Consider the following 12,082-nt stretch of genomic DNA (forward strand, 5'->3'; position numbering starts at 1 on the left):
TCGCGATACACTTCCACGCGGTTCGCGTCCCCCAGTTCAAGTTATCAAACAGTTGAAGTCCAAGAGCCAGTGCGGCCGCGGTCCGTTTTGTGCGGCCCGCACTAACCCCGCAGAGGTATTTTTGTCCAGTTTTTCCAGCCTAGTATAAATAGAATATTTTACTATTATTAGGCATCGATTCTTTTCTGGGAACTGGAGACGAAAGCTGCGCTTGGTGTTGTAGCCATTTTTTGGCATATTTTGCTTTCCATTAACAATAGATTATTGTAGTTTCTCTTAGTAATTAATTAATATGTGTAGTTCTTCATCTATTTCTTCAGTTTCTTCTTTAATTATGTATAGCTAAACTTATTAGCTAATGTTATGGCTCAACCCTAGTGTGGGTAATTGATGGGTGTTGCCATCTAGGGTTAGATTGATATTGGGTGTTTGCTATTTGGGTTGATTTTATATTTTTATTCAAGAATTGGTGGTTGCAAACGCTGATTCAAGCTTAGTAGGTTTAACTCTTCTTGAGAAAGAGAGTCTATGACCCCAAAATTAACTCAACAAGAAATTGGGATGAACCCATGAGAAATGGTAGTCCCAATTAACGGGTTAAATCTCGAGAGAGTAATCACCCTACTTGAAACCTAGTTGCTTGGTCTCATTGGCCTATCCAATTGGTCTCGAGAGAGTCAATTGGGCAAAATCAATATCTCTACTGAGAGGTGTAAGAGTGGGTGCAATTGTGCAACGGTTTCAGCATAATCCCCAAATATGCCAGTCTATCCTTAGTAACATCTACTCGTCAATTAGCCACCTAGGTGATGCTACGACCCTAGTGCTCTTCTTCCCATTAATTACAACTTAGCAATATTCTCCTAGCATAATTTAGCTTTAATCCTTAGTTTTATAATAGTGGTTATAAATACAAAAACTCAAAAAATATTTGAAGTGACATTAGAAGCACAACCGCAACTCTAGGATCGACAGAAAATACAACTCCACTACTGGCTCCCTGTGGAAATTCGATCCCAGACCTTTATTCGGGTAAAGGCTATTGCGACCCGCTCTTCCTACCATAGTGTAGTGTTGAGTCGGCAGCGATTACTTTTTGGCACTGTTGCCGGGGAGCTTACGGTTTTGACTATCTATTTAGTTAGTTTTGTGTTTTACTTCTCTTTCTTTCTTGTTTACTAATTTTGTTTGTGTCGATCACTATCAAGTACAATGGCTCTTAATGTAAATGACCCTCTCGACAATGTGATAGCGGGGGATGAGGTAGAGGATCTAGAACAAGATGAGGTCTTACCTCAAGTTCCACGGAGAGGCCGAAACGCCAATGTAAATGCAAATGAGAACAACAATATTCCAGACCCTCCTCCGGCACTGCCGAGAGTGGCTCCCAGAGTTCTACCAAATCAAGGATACGCTAGTGCTATTGTTCCTCCCCGAATTCGGGCGGGGAATTTTCAAATCACAAATGTTATGTTGACCTTGCTCGAACAAATAGGGTATTTCACGGGTGCCTCCAATCAAAATGGCTACAAGAACTTGAAGGGGTTCGTGGTTACATGCAGGGGCAGCAAGCAGACAAACGTGTCCGAGGATGCGTTGAGATTGAGGCTTTTCCCATTCTCTCTTCGTGGTAAAACATTGGATTGGTTAGAAAGGCTCCCCAATCATTCTATTACAACATGGGATAAATTGGCGGACAAATTTATTTCCAAGTTCTTTTCTCCAAGTCATATGGCAGCTCTTCGGGATGAAATTCTAGCGTTTAAGCAAGAGCCAACAGAACCTTTGCACGAGATATGGGAAAGATATAGAACAATGGTGAAAGAGTGCCCTAATAACGACATGACCGAGGCTATGATTCAACAAACCTTTTATCGGGGCATCAACACCACGAATCAATGCATTGTGAACCAATTGGCCGGAGGGAACTTTATGAAATTTTCTTACCAAGAGGCATGTGATGTACTTGATGAAATGGCCAACACCTCTTCGGCATGGCAAAGCCGAGCAAATGTGCCCCAAGGTGACCCCACGGTTATCCATTTGCACAAGGAATTGCATGATCATGGCCAAGCCATCGCTGAGCTTACAACAACTACGAATCAATTGGCAAAGGCGCAATTGCAACAAGTCCAAAACTCGCGCCAAGTTAATGCAATGGAAGATGTTTCTATGTTGAAAAGGAGGCAAAGAGGACAACAACCTCAAGGTAATTGTGAACAATATGACAACAACAATAATGGTGGTGGTTATTTAAATGAGTGCTATGATGATCAAAGCGAAGAGGTCCAATATGTCAATAACTACCAAGGGAATAGAGGCAACTCTTCGAATCAACAATGGCGTCCTCTAGGAAATTGGAACAATCAACAACAAGGCGGAGATAAATGGAATAACAACAACCAAAACAACAATTGGGGTAATCAAAGCAACCAAGGAAATTGGAATGGCAATAACAATAATTGGGGCAACAACAACAATCAAGGAGGGTGGAACAATAGCGGGAACCAAGGCAACTGGGGGCAAGGCTTTCAAAGACCCCCCATGTACCAGCAACCGAACAATCCACCCCCCTTTCCTTCTCAAGGTCCGAGTTTGTCTGGAAGTGATATGGGAAGAATTTAAAGCATGTTTGAGCAAATGATGAAAAAGAACCAAGATTCCGAGGCCCAATTAGCTTCGCATAACACATCTATCCGAAATTTGGAGGTGCAATTAGGCCAAATCTCTCAAGCATTGAATACTCATCCCAAGGGTGCTCTACCAAGTGATACGGTGGTGAACCCGAAGGGTGGGAATAATAATCATGTGATGGAAGTGACAACAAGAAGTGGGAAAGGCGGTGATGTGAATAACTCAATGCAAAAGCAAGCTATGGATGAAGATGTTGAGTTGCGGGATGATGATGTACCTTTGATTGTTGATGATATGGTTAATCAAAATGGGAACAATGATGTGCGGATTGATATTGATGATGAAGCCGAGGTAGAGATTTAAGATGTCGTGAACCCGTCTAGGGAACACGTGATTGACATGCCCGATCCGGTTGTACAAAAAGCCAAGGCGCCTTTGCCTAGGCCACCTCCACCTTATCCTCAATGGTTATCAAAGCAAAAGAGTGACAATCAATTTAAAAAATTCATTGACATGATGAAGCGCCTCACAATCAATGTCCCTTTGGTTGAGGCACTTGAGCAAATGCCGGGGTATGCGAAGTTCATGAAAGATTTGGTTACAAAGAAGAGGTCGATGGAGTGTGAAACAATTAAGATGACTCATCAAGTGAGTGCCATAGTGCATTCAATGGCACTCAAGCTTGAGGATCCCGGAGTTTTTACTATCCCTTGTACTATCGGAAGTGCGGATTTTGCTAAGGCCCTTTGTGACTTGGGGCTAGTATTAATTTGATGTCGTACTCGGTCTTCAAAACTTTGGGAATTGGGCAACCTCGACCTACCTCAATGAGACTTCAAATGGCGGATCGATCGATGAAGCGACCCTTGAACATAATTGATGATGTTCTTGTCCGTGTTGATAAATTCATATTGCCGGCCAACTTTGTCATATTAGATTGTGAGGTGGACTTTGAAGTTCCGATTATTCTTGGTAGGCCTTTCCTAGCTACGGGGAAGGCATTGGTTGATGTTGATGCGGGTGAGTTGATATTCTGAGTGGGAGATGAGAAGGTGGTATTCCATGTTTGCAAATCAATGAGACAACCCAATAGCACGGAGGTGTGTTCATTTGTGGACATTGTCACAGCTGTGATAGTGGATGACACAAGTTCCATGATCAATGTTGAAGATCCTCTTGAGGTCGTGCTTCTTAATATGGATGTCAATGATGATGCTAGTAGAGTGGAGTGCGTGAATGCATTGCACGGTATGGGTTCATATTCTTATGAGCCTAGAAGGCTATCTTTAGATCTTGAAAACCGCAAAACTCCACCAAAAAAAGCCATCGATTGAGGAGCCACATGTGTTAGAGTTGAATCCACTTCCTCCACACCTCAGGTATGAATTTTTAGGTTCAAATTCTACTTTACCTGTTATTCTTTCTTCTTGCCTTACTAACATGCAGGTTGAGGCCACCTTGGCGATTCTTCAAAAGCTAAAAGGGGCAATAGGATGGATTCTAACTGATATTCGGGGTATAAGCCCTGCCTTTTGCATGCATAAAATCATATTGGATGAGGATGTGAGGCCTTCACTTGAGTATCAAAGAAGACTAAATGAGGCTATGCAAGAAGTAGTAAAGAAAGAGGTTATCAAGTGGCTTGACGCCGGTGTGGTTTACCCCATTTCTGACAGTTCATGGACATCTCCGGTGCAATGTGTACCGAAGAAAGGTGGAATGACTGTGGTGACCAATGACAACAATGAGCTTATTCCGACTCGGACAGTGACGGGTTGGAGAGTTTGTATGGATTACCGGAAGCTTAACAAGATGACTAGAAAATATCATTTCCCGTTGTCGTTCCTTGACCAAATGCTTGATCATCTTGCGGGCCGGTCTTTCTATTGCTTTCTAGATGGTTACTCGGGGTACAATCAAATTCTAATTGCCCCGGAAGACTAAGATAAGACCACATTTACATGTCCTTATGGCACATTCGCTTTCTCTAGAATGCCATTTGGATTATGTAATGCTCCGGCGACCTTCCAACATTGCATGATGGCTATTTTCACTGACATGGTGGAGGATATCTTGGAGGTCTTCATGGATTATTTCAGCGTGGTTGGTGATTCTTTTGAGGAATGCTTGGTAAACTTGGATAGAGTGTTGGCTTGGTGTGAAGATACCAACCTTGTTCTAAACTGGGAAAAGTGTCATTTTATGGTAGAAGAAGGTATAGTGTTGGGTCACAAGATCTAGAAGCAAGGAATTGAAGTTGATAAGGCCAAGATCGAGATTATTTCAAGGCTTCCTCCCCCTACTTCTGTCAAATGGGTGAGGAGTTTTCTTGGGAATGCGGGTTTCTACCGGAGGTTCATCAAAGATTTTTCTAAGGTAGTTAACCCGTTGTGCAAGTTGCTAGAGAAAGATGCCAAGTTTGTTTTCGATGAGAAGTGCATGGAGGTTTTTGAGCTCCTTAAACAAAAGCTGACAACTACCCCCATCATCACCGCACCAAATTGGAGCTTACCATTTGAGCTCATGTTGGATGCTAGTGACGTTGCGGTGGGGGCGGTTATAGGCCAAAGGATCAACAAGATGTTCCATCCGGTGTACTACTCAAGTAAGACCATGAATGAGGCTCAAAGGAACTACACTGTCACTGAAAAGGAGTTATTGGCTATTGTTTTTGCTATGGAAAAGTTTCATCCTTACCTTATGGGGGCCAAAGTTATTGTGCACACCGACCATGCCGCCCTTAGGTATTTGATGACCAAGAAAGATTCAAAGGCAAGATTGATGAGATGGGTTCTTCTTCTTCAAGAGTTTGATTTAGAAATTGTTGACCGGAAGGGTAGTGAGAATCAATTGGCGGATCACTTGTCCCGTTTGAGGAGGATGGGAGGCCTTGTGACGGCCTTGAGATCAATGATACATTTCCCAACGAGAAACTCCTTGCGGTGTTAATGAGTGGAATGTCGTGGTTCGCTGATGTTGCCAATTACCTTGTGACCGAAATAATCCCGTGTGAGCTCTCTTCTAACCAAAGGAAAAAGCTCAAGCGGTATAGTTTGGATTTCTATTGGGATGAGCCATACTTGTTCAAGATTTGCACGGATGGTATGATTTGTAGATGTGTTCCGGAGGAGGAACAATTGAGTATCCTAGAGGCTTGCCATTCTTCACCCTATGGTGGCCATCATGGCGGGGCGAGGACAGACTCAAAGGTACTCAGTTGCAGATTTTATTGGCCTACCTTGTTTAAAGATGTCGGTGATGTGGTCAAAAGATGTGATGAATGCCAACGAGCCGTCGAAATTTCAAAAAGGGATGAGATGCCTCTCAATACGATTCTCGAGTTAGATATTTTTTATGTTTGGGGCCTCGACTTCATGGGTCCTTTTGTGAGCTCTTGTGGAAACACTTACATTCTTGTGGCGGTAGATTATGTCTCCAAGTGGGTTGAAGTCGTGGATTTACCCAACAATGAAGCCCAGAGTGTTGTGGCATTTCTCAAAAAGAGTATCATCATGAGGTTTGGCACTCCCCGTGCTATCATTAGTGATGGGGGATCTCACTTTTGCAACAAGGCTATTGATTCATTGCTTGCCAAATATGGAGTTAATCACAAAGTGACCACCCCCTATCATCCTCAAGCTAGCGGTCAAGTGGAAGTCTCCAACCGAGAAATTAAGAGTATCTTGTCTAAAACTGTCAATGCTAATAGGACCGATTGGTCGAAAAAATTGGATGATGCTCTTTGGGCCTATTGGAGAGCTTACAAGACCCCAATTGGTATGTCTTTGTACTGGTTGGTGTTTGGGAAAGCTTGCCATCTTCCAGTGGAATTGGAGCACAAGGCTATGTGGGCCTTGAGGAAGTTGAACTTAGAATGGGATGTTGCTGCAAATCTCAGGGTTGAACAACTTAATGAGCTCAATGAGTTTAGATTTCATGCATACTCCAGCTCGTCCTTGTACAAGGACAAAATGAAGTACTTTCACGACAAATATGCTCGGGGAAAGGAGTTCAAAGTTTGGGATATGATTCTCTTGTTTAATTCCCGGCTACGTCTGTTTCCGGGTAAGCTCAAGTCAAAATGGAGTGGGCCATTTGAAGTTGTGTTCGTGACCCCGTTTGGTGCTCTTGATCTAAAAAACAAAAAATGGTGAAGTCTTCAGAGTTAACAGCCACCGGGTCAAGCATTATCTTGGAAAGTTCGATAGCAGCCACGTAGTGGCGCTTCTTCATCTAAAGTGATGTGGTGGTAACATGCGTCATACTGCGACGTTAAATCAGGCGCTTCTTGGGAGGCAACCCACGTCTTTTTTTTTATTTTCTTTGTAGCTTAGGAATTTTTGAGCTAATTGTTTGTGAGATGTTGTAGGGATTGTGTTGAAGCAGTGCAAAACAAAGTATGAAAATTGCATAGTCTCTGAAGTTGCCAGTGCGGTCGCGGTGCACTTTGCGCGGTCCACACCGACATGAGTTTAGAAGGGGACTCTCTGAAGTTCTTCACCGCGGCCGCGGTCAAGTTAGTGTGGTTCGTGGAGGACTTTCGCGGCCGCGTTCCACTTGTGTGCGGTCCGCGTAGGGTGATTACTGAAGGGTCACACAAATAAACCCAGCGCGGTCCGCGGTCGCTTTTGTGCGGCCGCGTTGGTAGGTGAGCACAGGTCCCACTGGGTACCTATAAATAGAGACCAAGGGTCTCATTTTACCCTTTTCGCAATTTGAAAACTCAGAACCCTAATTCTACTGTTCATCCTCTGCCAAGACTGAAATTATTGCTTGTTTGGATAGATTGCATTCATTCTTCCTAATCCTGGTAACATTTCATGCATTCATGATTAATTACTTTCTTATTTTTTTATTTTATTTGCTTGCCAGTAATCTGTAACTTCTTTTTCTTCACGATTTTCTTCGGATTTGTTAGTCTAGGGTAGCTTTCATGTTAGTTTAATGTAACTAAGGATTCCCTACCTGAGTAGGGACAAGTAGGGGTAAAAATTTGAACAAAAATAGAAGAAAACATGCAACCCTAGCTTAGTCCCTGAAATTGATCCAGTGCGGTCCGCGATTGCCTTAGCGCTGTCCGCGGTGCCCTAACGCGGTTCGCATTATACTTCCACGCGGTCCGTGATGCTTGATTGACTGAGGCATAACTTGTGTCCAGCGCAGCCGCGGTAATTTTTGCTCGGTCCGCGCTGGCTCAACGCGGCCGCGTACCCATTTTACGCGGACCACAGTGCTTAGATTAAAAGAAGGAATTTAGTTGGTACTTGATCAACGCAGGCTGCGGTAGCCTTTGTGTGGTCCGCGGTACCCCCAAAGCGGCCGCGCTCCCTTGTGTGCGAACCACGGTGACTGGTTTTGCAGCAGTGTCTACAATAATTTTGTTTGCTATCTGCAACTTTAATTCATTCACCTGCTTCACTGCCTGTGCTTAAACTAACAATGTTAGATGGGTTTGCTTGCAGACAATGGTAAAACAACGAGGAAGAGGTGCCAAACAGCCCGGCCGAGGTGACTTCTCCTGGGGAGGATAAGGGAAACAAGTTAAACTCACTCCTCGACCTAAACTGAAAACAAGGAAACAAGTTGTTATAGATGACCAATCGGGGAGTGAGTACGTACCCTCTCAAGACCTCTCTTCTGACTCAAGGCCAGCTCCTGCAGTCCCAGCTTCACATACTGCACAAGCACTACAACGTGTACCTTCTGAGTCGTCTGATGGCTCAGTAGTAGGCAGGGAGTGAGTACGTACCCTCTCAAGACCTATCTTCTGACTCAAGGCCAGCTCCTGCAGTCCCAGCTTCACATACTGTCCAAGCCCCAAAACGTGTACCTTCTGAGTCATCTGATGGCTCAGCAGCAGGCAGCGGTGAATACTCCACCTCCCCCACAGCTTCAGTATCTGGGGAGAGTGCAGAAGGTGGGACTAATAGTGATAATGAGGTACCGGACAGTGGTGTGCCCCAGGTTGGGGGTGTTGAACGAACTAGAAAACCTGAAATTTAGGAAGATCGATTTGTCATCCAGGTGGTGTTCCACAAGTTTAGGGAATGGTGGCCATCACGGAAGTTGATTCTTGAGAGAAGCTTCATTGACAAAGACCTTCTACCCCTACAACCCAATGTGCATAGACAGTTTCAGGCTCGAGCGGGTTTGGAGTTCTTTAAAGACAATTGTTTGAAGGCGAATGAGCATATGGTCAAGGAATTTTACAGCAATGTGGCCCATATCTTGAAGGGCACTAAGGTGACCAAGGTGAGAAACAAAAATGTGGTATTCACTGGGAGGGCACTGAATGAATACTTGGGGTTCATTGATGATTATGAGTCCCTTTACAATGAAAAGTTAGCAATGGGCGAGGAAGTTCATCCGTGGTTAACTTCATACCTGGCAATCCCGAGTACGGTTCCAGAATGGTTACAAGAAGGGGCCAAAATACTTCGGAAAACTTTCAACTTTGAGGCTAGAGGGTGGTTGACCTTTGTGTGCAATCGGCTCGACCTGACTACCCATGATTAGACTATTCCACTTGCCCGGGCAGTTCTTATTGCTTCTATTATGGCAAGCTATCCTATCAATGTGGGCAATGTGATGTCCCGCACCATTTCTGCAGTGGGGGTTGAGCATGACCGGAACTACCCTTTTCCCAGCACCCTCACTATGTATTTCCAGGACTTGGAGGTGGAGAAGAGACCATTTGACGTCAAGGTCAAACCTGTGGCTCCGTTCTCCTAATATAGTTTAAAGGGGTCAGACAACCCCAAGGACAAAAATCACAAGCCGCATGTTTCTACCCCAGCTGGCCAGTCTGAGGAGCTAGTTGTGGTAGTGTCTTCTGTTGATCCCTCCATAGAGCCTTCCACCATGCATGTTGTCACCACTGTTGATGATTTGCCTCTAGGACCCTCCTCTTCTACTGGCCCCAGTACTTCAGCTTACTCGGGGGTTCCTTCTTCCCGAACTCATCCTTTCACGGCTCATCAATTGATCCGGACACTAGCCAGTTTGAACAACTGGATGTCAGCTGCGACATCCAAGTTGTCTACATTGTCTGCTACAGTTGAGGCCCATTCAGCACCTTCCACAGCTCAGATTTCTCAGTCCATTGAGGATACACTGAAGAAGCTCCTGGGCAATTAGGAGAAGATTATGAGGACTCAGGACGCCTTGACTAAGGCGGTGGATTCACATGGCAAGGCTTTGAGGGAGCTTGCCAAGGAACACAAGAAGATGAGGAAGTCAAGGGCTTCCAAAGAGTCGGTGAGAGTGCTAAGGACTGATGTGGACAAGCTATTGGCAGACCAGATGCCTTTAGACTTGACATTCGGGGATCCAGCCCCAGCAGCAGCACCAGTGCCACAGTCACAGCAGGAGTAGGAGCAGGCACCCAGGCCTCCAAGGAAGAAAAGGAAGTTCCCAGTTCAGTTGGTGCAGTTATTGAGCTAGCAGACCCATAGGAGACCCCCTCCAGTGATGCATCTATCATCCAGCCGGTCCAGGAGCAGGCCCCAGTCCCAGCAACTGAGAAGCACGAGATCGGAAACCAGTCTGAGGTTCCCGTACATACAGAGGACTTGGGGACCACTGATGATCCCATGCAGACGGACCAGGCCTAGTGAGCTCCTATATCATTTACTTTGTTTTTGATGCTTATTTGATAGTTGGCGTTGAGGACAATGCCAACTTTTATTCGTGGAGGTGCGCCCTACTTTTATCTGGATGACTGTATATATAGATTCTTAGTCTATGTTTTTGTTGTGCCCTACTTTTATCTGGATGACTATATATATAGATTCTTAGTCTATGTTTTTGTTAATTCTTTTTATTTTGGGTTGTATATAACTTTACATTTCTGTATATATTCATCCCCTGTTGTATATTCTGCTCTCCTATTGTACATATTCATTCTATTTTCTATTTTCTATTTTCGCAAAAAAAAATCGTTTTTAGCTTTGTAGTTAGGCTCGTAGCCTCTTGTTTTGTTTTTGACGCTTCCAATAAGCCCTTGGTTTTCTTAATGCCACGGTTCTTTCCAAGGGTGGAGTATTGTGCGAACCGAGTGGCTCTTCCCAATGATAGATGGCGTGAGAACTTTCTTAAGGGTTTGAGTCCGTTTCTTTAATTTTTCTTTTGTTTTTGATAGTTGTAGTTAAAGGTACCTCAAGCAAAGCTTCACTTAGGCCTAGCACATTTGCCTTTGATTCCATGGTCAAAGATATAATGTTGTGTTCAGGATGGTGAAAGTCATGGCTTTGAGACTCTTGCATTGGCCAAACAATCATCATGTGGTCTTTTCGTACCATTGTGTGCTTGAATCATAACTAAGGTCGTGGTGGTCCCTCGACTCGATGTCTTTAGCAATCCCCTAGTGTGTGTGGTGAGGAATCGAAATGTGAGTCCAAGTCCCGAGCCAATGGTCTAGAACTTGCCCTGAATGTTTGTTGGGGCGAAATCCTAGGTGAAATTTGACTTGAGAAGTGATTATAGTCTCTCCTTGATCCAAATGTTAAATTGAACAATTCCATAACCTACCAATGAGATGATCCCTAGTTAACCCTTTTGAGCCTTAAACCTTTTTCTTTCAAGAACCAATGCTACAAGCCTATACCCGTTCTAAATGATTACCCTCTCTTGGCACCCAAATCTTCCCTTGAGTAATGGCAAATATCTAAGTTTGGGGGGAGAGACAAGAAAAGAAGCAAAGTGGTAAAAAGGTACAAAAGCAAAAGTAAAGGAAGGCAATGAAAAAGCAAGAAAAGAAAAAGACAAAAAGAAAGTCCAATGTGAACAAGAATAAAAAAGGGACTCAGGAAAACAAAAGTGAAAAAGGTGTGTGAAAAAAGTAGAAAAAGGAAAAATGTTTTGAATTGTATAAGAAAGAGTGACAATGTGTCTCTCTAACCCCTTGTAAAGAAGTGAAATACTCAAAAGAGTCAAGAGAGTTGTGCCAAAATGAATCAAAAGAAATGCTTAAGGGAAGATTGAACTCACTAGAATAAAAATATGTCCTACCCTTACCTAAAAGCCTTCACAATGACTCCACAAAAGCCCTATTTGATCTCGAGTTAAAGGGAGCTTACATTAGTGGATACTTACATAAGGGGCAAGCATATGGTACTTAGAGCCGGACTTGTGACCTTCTTCTTGAGAGAGATGAGCAAAATTCCATTAACCTCGATTTGTATGTCAATACTCAAAAAGGTGAGGTTCGCTTAGGGAGAGTTGAGGATGTGGGATTTTGGGTTCCACAATGACCAAAGTAAGTAAAAAGCTCTTTGATGAAATGTGTCAACTCTTGATGCTCTTGTGTCACACCTGATCCATAGTTTTCAAAGCTTTAAATGTGTTAATGATGCATTCGTATTGGGGGCAATTGTTAGTCCCAATTGATGCTTGTTGAGGTTATTTTAGGATAGCTGGAATTACTTGGACGTTCCTTTAAGGGGTGGAT

This window comes from Nicotiana tabacum, chromosome 3 (genome assembly GCF_000715075.1).
Source record: "Nicotiana tabacum cultivar K326 chromosome 3, ASM71507v2, whole genome shotgun sequence".
Taxonomy (NCBI): domain Eukaryota; kingdom Viridiplantae; phylum Streptophyta; class Magnoliopsida; order Solanales; family Solanaceae; genus Nicotiana; species Nicotiana tabacum.